The following is an 11,001-nucleotide window of genomic DNA, read 5'->3' as shown; positions in this document are numbered from 1 at the left end:
CCGGGAAGCCATCCACACCAGGTGATTTCCTGGTTTTCATACCCTTAATTGCAGTTCTAACTTCAGCTTCTGTTATGGGAGTATCCAAACTATCCTTTTCCCCTGAGGAAAGCTGTGGTAACTCCACCTTTTGGAAGAAGGAGTTCAGGTCTTCGTCATTAGCCGAACATGTGGACGTGTACAAATCTTCATAAAAATGTGTCACGATCCCACCTGCACCTTCCTCATATTTTTATTATTATTTGTGTTTGTGTACTGCTGCTGCTCTTCCTTTCCTTCCTTCTCACTCTGCAGGGGGCGTGGCTGACCTACATTCCCTCAGACGCCGGTGATTGTCTACACCTGCGCGGCTCCGCCTCACCTGCTCCTGATCAGCAATCAGGAGGACTTAGCGGAGCTGTTCCTCTTCACCGGCGTCAGATCGTTTTTCACCTTCAGTTGGTAAAGACTATGCTGTTCTTCTGTCGCTTTAAACTTACCTACTGTTGGATACTCACTCGCCTCTCCTCGCTCCAGGTCGCCACGTCTCCTGCACCTCCGAGAAGCCACTGGTCGCTTTCCCGTTTCCCTATTCTCCTGGGAATCTCCTCAGTCGACTCAAAGCCAGTGAGTTTGTTCCGTGCTGGAACGCCGCCATTCTGCCGAGCCGATCCTGTAGCAGCTGCACTTTCACTTCTCCATCTCTGTCTATCATTCACTCACTCACTTCCACTCGTTTTGTAAGTCGCTTTATGTTATCCTTTTGTTAATAAATATTACTCTTGTTTTGAAACATGCTTACCGTCTCCGTCTGCTTCGGGTCCACCTCCTAAGTAATTCCTGACATAACGATCTGACCAAACATGGACCCGGCGGACGTTGACGCGCTTAGGCAGGCACTCGCTGCACAGGGTACGTTGATCGGCCGTCACAGTCAGATTCTCGCTGAGATCACTAATTCACTCCGGGAGCTAACGGCTAACACCGCTAGGTCTGCTAGTCCTCCTGCAGCTGCAGCCACTTCTTCCTCCGCCAACTCGGGGAGGAACGCTGTTCCGGGTAGCTTCGGGTTATTCACCTCCACTCCCTCACCACGTGAACCATTCGTGCCCATTCCCGAACGTTTCTCTGGTGAGATTGGGAAATGTTCAAGTTTTTTATTTCAATGCTCTCTGGTCTTTAATTAACAACCCCTCACATATCCAAATGACAGTGCTAAGATAGCCTTTGTGGTTAATTTGTTGTCGGGACGAGCTGCTCAGTGGGCAACAGCCACACTGTGTAGCGCCGCTCCATCCTCCGTCAGCTATGTTTCATTCACAAGCAATCTCCGTAAAGTTTTCGATCACACACTTCAGGAGTCAGACATAGCTACGCGATTAATCAACACAACCCAGGGTAACTCTTCTGTCGCTGATTTTTCCATTCATTTCCGTATCCATGCCGCGGAAAGCGGCTGGAATGATTCTGCAATTCGTGCGATGTTTATCAGAAATCTCAATGGGGACATACGGGATGAACTAGCCACTCGTAATGATTCTTTTGACCTCGACTCACTTATCGCTCTATCGATTCAACTTGATAACTGCATCCGTGAGAGGCGCCGGGAAAGAATCACTAGTTCACGTCAAGTAGCTAGCTCACCTCCGTTAACTCCAAACCGGTCACAGACTCCCTCACACACTCCTCCATATCTTTCTCTACCTCTCTCTGATCCTCCTGAACCCATGCAGCTTGGTCGGACTCGGCTCACTTCCGCAGAGTGAGGCTTAAGAGTGGAGCTTGCTTATACTGTGGGGCTCTGGACCATTGGCGTAGCTCCTGCCCCATTCGGCCAAAAGACTGAGCCCGTCAACACACGCAGGAGTGTTGGCGGGCAGAGCTGTTTCCTGTCCCAACCACAAACGGGTCTCTCTCTCTGGCAAGATTCGTTGGGCGCAGCAGTCGATATCCCTGTCCTGTTTGGTCGATTCCGGGGCCGACTATTGCTTCATCGACCTGCAGACTGCTAACCAGGCTGGGATTCCCACGGTGCCTCTCCAGGAGCCCAAAAAGATCCTCGACCTGGACGGCAGAACCCTGGCTACAGTGACGCATCGCACGCAACCATCACCCTCGTGCTCTCCGGCAATCACCATGAGCTGATGCAACTGTTCCTCATTCCCTCCTCGTCGGCACCTATCGTTTTGGTTCTTCCCTGGTTGGCACTTCACAACCCCCGATTCAACTGGGCAACGGGGCAACTGTCTGGCTGGAGCGTTCCCTGTCACTCCCGGTGTCTCCACTCCGCCATTCCGTCTTCCGCCATGGTTCCCTCCGCGACACCAAGAGCTCCAGACCTTTCCACGATCCCCAAGGCTTACCACGACCTCGGGGAGGTCTTCTCCAAGGAGCTGGCTCTCTCCCTTCCTCCTCACCGCCCGTACAACTGTGGGATCGACCTCCTCCCTGGTGCTACGTTTATTCACTCACTCACTTCCACTCGTTTTGGAAGTCGCTTTATGTTATCCTTTTGTTAATAAATATTACTTTTGTTTTGAAACATACTTACCATCTCCGTCTGCTTCCGGGTCCACCTCCTAAGTAATTCCTGACAAAATGTTTGAAAACTTCATTAATTTTGTCAGCTGATGTAAATAGTTTATCATCTTTTCTAATTGCTGTAATGGTATTATTTGAATCCAAACGTTTTAGTTGTCTTGCCAATAATCGTCCAGTCTTTTCACCATTTTCATAAAAATGTGTTTTGAACCTAAATAGTGACTACTCCGCTTTTTTATAATATATTTCATGTAGCTCAAATTTTAGTCGACAGATTTTCCTGAAACGTTCTTCATCATATTGTTCAGCTAGCCGCTTATGTAATTGACCTATTTCCTCTTCTAATTGTTGTACTTTTTTCTTATTGTCCTTTTTCTTCCATGAGCTATAAGCTATACATTTCCCCCTAATAAATGCCTTAAGTGCATCCCAAACAGTGGCTAATCTTTCAGTTGTTCCCTTGTTAATTTCTAAAAATACCTTAATATCCCCACCAAGTTTTGCCGCAAATTGTTCATCTTGTAGTAGACCTGTATTTAATCTCCATCTTCCAACTTTACCTTTATCAGAACGCAAATCTATATGTAATTCAACAGGTGCGTGGTCTGTTATTGCTATAACTCCTATATTGCAGTCTATCACCAAATCAACCAGTGAGCTATTTACCAAAAAAAAATCTATTGGTGAGTAAGATCTGTGAGAATGAGAATAAAATGTGTATTCCCGTTCTTTCTGATTCACGAGTCTCGAGATTTCTATCAAGCCCAGTTCTTCCCGTAGAGTATCCAACGTTGCTCTGTCTCTGGGGGATGTACCTACTCTGAATTTGCTGCGATCCAGATGGTGATCTATTGTTTGATTAAAATCTCCCCCCAAGATAATCTGGCCATCTACATTATCTAATATGTTATTGACCTCTTGCAAAAAGGATGTGTTTTCTTTGTTTGGAGCATATAAATTGCAAAGTACCACTTTAAATCCATTAATAAGTGCTTCCACAACTAAAATTCGTCCATGAGAGTCTTTAAATTGATTCGACACAACAAAATGCAGCTTTTTGTTGACAAGGATAACAACCCCACAGCTCTTGCTTGATACTGAATTATGAAAAACTTGGCCAACCCAGTCCCGTTTCATTTTTATAGCTTCATCTTGGTCTCCAAAGTGTGTCTCCTGAATATACAGTGGATATACAAAGTCTACACACCCCTGTTCAAATGCCAGGTTTTTGACATGTAAAAACATTTCATCAAGATAAATAATTTCACAACTTTTTCCACCTTTCATGTGATCTATAACCTGTACAACGCAATTGAAAAACAAACAGAAATCTTTCAGGGTGGTGAAGTAAAACTAAATTACTGAGATAGTGTGGTTGCATAAGTGCGCACACCCTTTTATAACTGGGGATGTGGTTGTGTTCCGATTTAACCAATTACATTCAAACTCATGTTAAACTGGAGTCAGCGCAGACCTGTCACCAATTAAAGTGCTTCTGATCAACCCCAAATAAAGTTCAGCTGTACTAGGAGGCTTTTCCTGACATTTTTGTAGCCACATATTCCAGCACAAGCCATGGTCCTCAGAGAGCTTCCAAAGCATCAGAGGGATCTCATTATTCAAAGATACCAGTCAGGTGAAGGCTACAAAAGAATTTCCAAGGAATTAAATATACCATGGAACACAGTGAAGACCGTCGTCATCAAGTGGAGAAAATATGGCACAACAGTGACATTACCAAGAGCAGGACGTCCGTCCAAAATTGATAAGACGAGAAGAAAACTAGTCAGGGAGGCTGCAAAGAGGCCGACAGCAACACTGAAGGAGCTGCAGGAATTTCTGGAAAGTACTGGCTGTGTAGTACATGTGACAACAATATCCCGTCTCCTTCATATGTCTGGGCTATGGGGCAGGGTGGCAAGAAGGAAACCTTATCTGACAAAGAAAAACATCCAAGCCCGGCTTAATTTTGCAAAAAGACATCTGAAATCTCCTAAACACGTGGGAAAATGTGTTATGGTCTGATGAAACTACGGTTGAACTTTTTGGACATAATTCCAAAAGATATATTTGGCGCAAAAACAACACTGCTCATCACCAAAATAACACCATACCTACAGTGAAGCATGGTGGCGGCAGCATCATGCTTTGGGGCTATTTTTCCTCAGCTGGAACTGGGGCCTTAATCAGGGTTGAAGGAATTATGAACAGTTCCAAATACCAGTCAGTGTTGGCACAAAACCTTCGGCCTTCTGTTAGAAAGCTGAAGATGAAGAGGAACTTCATCTTTCAGCACGACAATGACCCAAAGCACACATCTAAATCAACAAAAGAATGGCTTCACCAGAATAAGATTAAGGCTTTGGAATGGCCCAGCCAGAGTCCAGACCTGAATCCAATCGAACACATGTGGGCTGATCTGAAGAGGGCTGTGCACAGGAGATGCCCTTGCAATCTGTCAGATTTGGAGCGGTTTTGCAAAGAAGAGTGGGCAAATATTGCCACATCAAGATGTGCCACGCTGATGGGCTCCTACCCAAAAAGACTAAGTGCTGTAATAAAAGCCAAAGGTGCTGCAACAAAGTATTAGTTTAAGGGTGTGCATATTTATGCAACCAGGTTATTTTAAGTTTTTTATTTTATATTTTTCCCCTTTGAAGGTGTCGGTTTGTTTTTCAATTGCGATGTACAGCTTATAGGTAACATTAAAGGTGGAAAAAATTGTGAAATTATTTGTCTTGCTGTCATTTTTTTACATCATGAAAACCTGGAATTTGAACAGTGGTGTGTAGACTTTTTATATCGACTGTATGCAATATCTGTGCCTTTAGATTTAAGATAGGTGAGTATTTTTTTTTACGTTTAATTGGTGTACTGCAGCCGTTAATATTCCATGTTACTATGTTGATATGTCCACTACCCATTGCCCCCAAAGAGTATATACACCTGCCTTCTTTTGCCCTCATCCTCAAATCTACCCCTCACTTCTTCAATACACATTAATGCCTTACTCCTGCCATCATGAAAATGATAACAAAAACACCTCCAATACAAAATAACAATAACTCAAAAAACACTGTCTTTAAAGAGAACATGACAGTATACTAAGCCTTAGGCCTGATGTGATTCCAGTCTGTGTAGGTCCTGTAGACGGTTCCTCCCTCTCTCGTCAACCGTCCGGTTGCAGCAGCGCCCTGAGAATCTGCGTCCCCGCCATATCTTCAAAATAAAGTTCCACTCTCCCATAATATGGGAGAGTGGAACGAATGACTGTGTGATATGAACATAATATGTTCATATCACACAGTCATTCGTTCTCCGCGCTTTGAATATTTTCCCGAACAAAGGTCTCAGCCTTCTTCGGGTCGATAAAACTCAGTCTCTCCCCCTTCCATGTAAACCTCAGGATTGCCGGGTGTGCCAGCGTGTGTTTCACCTGCTGATCCCACAGAGCCTTCATTATTGGGGCGAACTGCCTTCGCTGGTCAGCGCGCTCTTTGGTCATATCCTCGTAGATGGAGAGTGTGCAGTCCTCCCATCGTATTCCTCTCTCTTTTTTCGCAGCCATCAAAACTTTCTGGCGGGCCGTGTAATGTAGAAATTTCACCAGTATCACCCATGGTGGATTATTATTACCTGGCCGTGGCCCCCCACTTCTGTGGCTCCTCTCGATCTCATACTCATCCCCCTGTAGTCCCAATCCTTCATTCAGTATCTTCTTTACGTAGTCATTCATTGTATTCCCCGTTTCTTTTCCTTCTTTCAGTCCAATCATCCTAATGTTTTTGCGTCTCCCTCGATTTTCCTGATCATCGACACGACTCCATAGTTGTTCCACTTTCTGTCTTAGCACTTTGTTATCATTAGCCATGCAGGCTGTGCTATATGTCACCGATGCGATTTTCCGCCTCTTCGAGACGAGTTTGCAAAGACTAAACAGTATATTTCATTAAATACTCAAAAGACATCTCTAGCAGTGTTTCTTTGACAACCACTTTCACTTCAAGATGGAAATTGTGGCACTGAGACCATCTGTCCCAAGATGAAAGTCTCTGTGAGTGAAAAGAGCATTTTTTTTTAACATGGTTTAACTCTCTTCCATGTAGGCTACTGCACTTTATTTGAATTTTTTGAAACAATACAATACCGTCGCGTCATGGTAGGTGCACAGTATATTTTCCCTTTTTCTTTTGTCCTTTGCCAATCACACCCCTGAGTGAAGAAATGGTCAGAGACCGCATAGTGTTTGCCACCAACTCACTGAGTACAATTCCAAGCTACCTCACCCCCAATACTTTGGATCAATTCACAACGGTTCAAGTGATGAGACTTAAACTATGAAGAACAATTAAACAATAAGATTTATTCTGTCTATCACAGGTATTGGTATTCAGCGCTGGTCTGCTCTGACGTTGCTCCTGCATGAGCTTTAGTCAGAACAGCAACAATAGTGAGATTTACACAGACATTTATACAATGTGCATGACATCATTCTACTGTCATTCTAACAGTAGTAATCAATATTAATTAAGACTAGACTGGAACTATGTAACAAAAGAGGACAAGAAGGAAATGTGTCAGCATTTAGATAACAAAACAACAATCATCGTGAGTTCATCAGGCAAAGGTTGAGATGTGACTATGGCTGTGTTTTACATGAGAGTTTTAATTCTAAACCAAATAAATTAATTCCGCTTTTAAAAATATCATGTTTATATATATCATGATGATATCATGTATCATCTTTTTTTGTACAAAATGTGATTTTGGGGAAAAATAAAAAAAAAATTATCCGGGCCCAGACAAGCCCCCATGGGCTAACCCAACAACTCAAAGTTTATACCTGGCCAGGTATAAACTTTGAGTTGTTGTTTCCTTTATACACACTATACACGCAGGATCTCGAGAACTCGCATCCGTTCGAGATTATCGCGCGATCTTCCGTGAATACCGCTGGCTGTAACGCGCCCGGTGGAAATCCGGGGTTACAAATGCACAAATGTTGTGCATGTGCTCAGATTATGAAACACGGATGTGCAAACGTGTTTCGCACCTACTGCACCGCAACGATTGGAGCAAAAGTGTCGAGTGCATGACTGTTGGAATTTGTGATGCACAGGATAGGATTTGTGTACCTGCAACAAGGATTTGTGAACCTGTAGCCCTATTTTGTGTTCACAAGGTATAAAAAAAACATGTACAACTTCAACTTTACGGTTACACATTTGTGACTTTCGTGTGCGCATGGGAAATCTGCAGTTAAATGTGACTTTTGCACCAAATATACCTTCACAATTTTCAGAGCAAATGGAAAATGGAGCATGTGTTGAATAGATTTCGGATTAAAGGTTTTGTTGATTGCAGAGAAATTTCATAATTGTAAATGGGAAACGGTGTTCTTGAGTTAAGTTATAGTTGATATTCCTTCTAAAAAGTTGTATGAAGTAAACTGATGGCTAACCCTAAAAACTCAGGGGCTGCATTTTAGTCTGGACAATAGACTTAATATCAAAATGGATGATACAAGTTAATGTTCACTAATATGTGCCATGTTTTATCATCGATGATCCTTTTAATGTGAACACCATTTACAAAATAGCTATCATATTCCACTTCCACTCAAATAGACTCCTTTTTGAATTGTCTATTTGAGTTGCCCCCTGGTGGCTAATGACTGTACTGTACTCCTTGGGCTTCTTCTTTTTTTATATACAGACCATGATCATCAAGACGCAGGAAACAGAGATGTAGCTATAATTTCCTGATTGGATCATTTCTACAACGAAGGGCAAGTGCAACTCTCTCAGTAAAGATAGAGAACTGATGGTGATTAGTTCTCACTGAGACAGAGAATTTGAGATACATTAGAAGAATTAAAATTAGAATCAGAAGAAGAAGAAAAATAGTCCAACAGAGGTTTGAGTGGGTGTCATATTTGCTGTACCTTGGTTTAGTACTGAGTTCTTTTGGATCCCTGTAAGAGAAACAGTAAACACACAGCTGTCAGTCACAACACCGACAAAACCAAAACACTTACTCATGCTGTTTTATGAATTCTGCAAAAGATGAAAATCTGAGGGCAGATTCAGAAACACAGATAGAAAAGTATTTTACACAGTCAGAGTGTAACATACAAGGTACTAGAAAACAGCCAAACAGAAATAGAAAACAGACTGAATAAAATGATAGGAGAGACTTTTATCAGAAATATATGAGAATTAAATAATGATGAGTGTGCTTTTTTACATTTTAGCATGCTTATTAGTAGCAATTTAAGATTACAAAAGAAAAGTGTAAACATGCCAGAAAGGTAAGGATTGCTTTAAATGGGCCATTAGCTGTCAGTGATACACACACACACGTACCTGCCCCTGACTCCCCCGTGGGGTCTGTAAGGAATCAAGTTTGTTCATTAGCAAATATATCTGCATTGATATAACTGATGTTCTCACAGCAAAAACCCTGAATACATTACCTCATATGACTCAGCCACTGTCCATTTGAGTTGCGAAGAAACAGGAGAAATAATATTTTGTGTAGCGTCCACGGACTCATGTTGACTGATTGAGAGCTAGTGGACTATGGTCACCAGAGAGACAGTTCACTTCCCCAAGTCGACTGACCCCACTTTAACTGAAAGGAGGGGTGACGTTATTGGTTAATAAACACCCAGTTCTACAAGTTGTGCGCTTGCATACAAAAGGTCAGCAGGAGAAAAAGATCTCGATTTCACAAGAGAACTCACTGTGCAGAAGCAGAAACTTTGAATGTGTCTTTTGTTGTTTTAACCAGTTTAATCCACATAAACTCATCCCACTGAGCCTCTTCCTGAAGAGAAATGCTTAAAACATCTTTGTTTGACCTTGACAACTTTATCCAGATTTACTTTGTTAGGTGAAATATTATTGTATTATATCAGCACAATCAAGTACTTGTGTTTGGAGACCTGTTGGACCTCTATGAACAAAAGTGTACATTTATGATTGTCCTGAGGGGCTGTTTATGATGAAGCAAATGCCCCCAAAAGTTACTCAGGACTCCCTGAGCATTTGTTTCCAGGATTTGAGTCAAATGTCTGGATTTTGGACATTCACCTGCTGTTGTGAAAGTGTCTGAAGGCCACATTATACTTCTCCGACTGCGTAATGCGTTATCCGACTGCGTAATCACGGAAACCCCTCGAGCCTTCATACTTCTCCGTCGTGGTCACGGATACGGACTGGAATTTCCCACCCGATCAGTAGGGGTCGATACGCAAGGTTGTTGTTCTTTTGGTTACAGTGAGCAATGGCGTCCGAGAGAGAAAGACTGTGGCCATTTCTCAATATCCATACTTGTGCGTACTTGTCCGTACTTGCGTACTCCCATACTTGTGAAAACTTCATCAGCCTCGGTGGAACAGAGCAGGATAAAATACAAATATAAATATGATGATAAAATATTAATATTTGTATATAAAATATAAATTAATATTTTTCTGTGTCCCGGAACGGAGTTTTAAAATCATTTTAGGCAGGAAATTGGCCATTTAGAGTCTAAACATGTGCTGTGTGTATTAAGATATGACGCGTTTATAGTTTGGCAGCGACGTTGTCGGCGATCAGCTCCGCCTCTGTGGACGATTGGTGCGCACTGTGAGCCAGCACAGATCAGGAATAGCTCAGCTTGTCTTGAGGACCAATCACAGCCCTTGCCATCTCCGTTGTCCCTTGACGGAGTGACAGACACTTAAAAAATATTTTGTGCAGTCAGAGACGACGCAGAGGCTCTTCGACAGGCTCTCCGTCGACGCAGAAGGATCTGAGTAACCTAAATAGAGCACTTTACACAGGAATATAAATTGGGCTCGACGCAGACAATCTCCACCTGTGTTCCTCAAATGTGAACAGACAAACAGCAATGTTTGGAAATTTGGGTGAGTGGATTTTCCAAACCCACATCTTATGTGTAGAAATGGGCTGCAGTAGTATAAACACTGTGGTCCAAGATGACCACCAGACTTTACCTCAAGTACATATATAGAAGTTTTTTCTGCGGCAACAAAAACATGATTTTTATTTTAAACAATTGTACAAGCATACTTCTGGGTTGTACAATCCCCTTCATCCAATAAACATTTAAATGACATGCGTCATGTAATGAAATGTCTTCTGTCTGAGCAATTATTGCATACATGAATCATTTATGAGCTACCCACTTTTGCTGGGGCTATACACTTCCTGAAAACATCAAAGCTATTGTTCTCTCACTTATACACACCAGAGTACACTGTTAAATATGGTGAGTATAGCTTGCAGCACACTGTGAGGTTCTGTGAGTTCTGTGGGTGACTTTGGTTCAGCAGTTTATGAAGTGGCACCAACTTCCTGTTTAAAAAAAAAAAGGCTTTCTAATAGAACGATAATGCAGTGAACATATTCTAAAGCCTCACCAAATAAAATCAGTGCCTGCTAGGATCTGATATGACTCCTTAACAATATT

General features: G+C 42.4%; 1 protein-coding gene across 1 annotated transcript in view; it reads right to left on the bottom strand.

Moving 5' to 3' along the window:
* Window positions 1–10,647: 10,647 nt before the first annotated feature.
* The window catches only part of yju2b (YJU2 splicing factor homolog B), a 15,121-nt gene continuing 14,767 nt past the window's right edge, over window positions 10,648–11,001 (bottom strand). Inside the window, exon 10 of the mRNA XM_083905522.1 lies at window positions 10,648–11,001. This exon is cut by the window's right edge and continues 758 nt beyond it. The gene's annotated coding sequence lies outside the window, so the exon portion shown is untranslated.

The sequence above is a fragment of the Microchirus variegatus genome, assembly GCF_963457635.1.
Source record: "Microchirus variegatus genome assembly, chromosome: 19".
Classification (NCBI taxonomy): Eukaryota; Metazoa; Chordata; class Actinopteri; order Pleuronectiformes; family Soleidae; genus Microchirus; species Microchirus variegatus.
This window is presented reverse-complemented; position numbering and strand designations above follow the sequence as displayed.